Below are 1258 nucleotides of genomic sequence, written 5' to 3'. Positions count from 1 at the left end.
TAGCAATAGAAACTATACAAAATGAAACATACAGAGAAAAAAGAATGCTAAAAAATGAAAGAGCACTAGTGAACTATGTGTGGCTTCATATGTGAGCAATTGGAATATTTCAGTAGGTTGGGGGACAGAAAAAACATTTGAAGAAGTTGGAAGAAACTTTCCAACTCTGACATTAATGAAAAATATAAATTCACAGATCCAAAAAGCTCAATGAACCCCAAACAGAAGAAGTATGAAGAAAATTACAGTAAGGCATATCATAATCAAATTGCTCAAAACCAATGATAAAAAGAAAAATCTTAAAAGGAAATAGAGCTATTACACATAGCTGAATGAAAATAATGACATCAGATCTCTTGTCAGAAACAATGTTATAGAAAAGAGAGTTGACACCTTTAAAGTACTGAAAGGAAAACAAAACAAAACAAAACCCTGTCAAACCAGAAATCTATACCTGGCAATATATATTTCAAAAACAAAATCAAGTCATTTTCAGGCATACAAAAATTGAAAGAAATCATCACTAGCAGAGCTGCACTACAGGAAATACTAAAGGACATTCTTCAGGCAGATACCAGATGGAAGTAGTGACTTAAACAAAAAGCAAGAAGGAGAGCACCAGAATTGGTAACTATATGGGTAAATATACAAGACTTTTCTCTTATTTCAATTTCTTTTAAAAACTGTTTAAACAAAAATAATAACAATGCATTGTGGAATTTAGAGCATATACAAAACTAAAAAATATGACAACAATAGCATAAAAGTTGGGAGGGGAGAAATGGAAATATATAATTGTAAGGTTGTCATACTATATGTGAAATGGTGTAGTATCACTTGAAGGTATACTGAAACAAGTTAACTGTGCAAAAAAAAAAAAACACCTTAAAGCAATCACTAAAATAACAAAACAAAGTGTTATAGCTAATAAGCCAACAAATGAGATAAAATGGGGTCATAAAAATATCTGATTAATCCAAAAGAAGGCAGAAAAAGAGGAAAAAGTGAACAAAAAAAGGTGGGACAAATAGAAACAAATAACATTATGATAGACTCAAACTTAACCATATCAATAATCACATAAATGTAAATGGTTGAAATATCCAAATTAAAAGGCAGAGATTGTCATATGGAATAAAAAATTAAGACCCATAGGAGACCATATGCTGCCTGCAGGAAACACACTTTAAATATAAAGGCACAAATAGGTTAAAAGTAAAAGGCTATTAAAAGATATAGCATGCTAACACTAATCAAA

Source organism: Mesoplodon densirostris, chromosome X (assembly GCF_025265405.1).
Source record: "Mesoplodon densirostris isolate mMesDen1 chromosome X, mMesDen1 primary haplotype, whole genome shotgun sequence".
NCBI classification, from domain to species: Eukaryota; Metazoa; Chordata; class Mammalia; order Artiodactyla; family Ziphiidae; genus Mesoplodon; species Mesoplodon densirostris.
Note: the sequence above shows the minus strand (reverse complement) of the source record.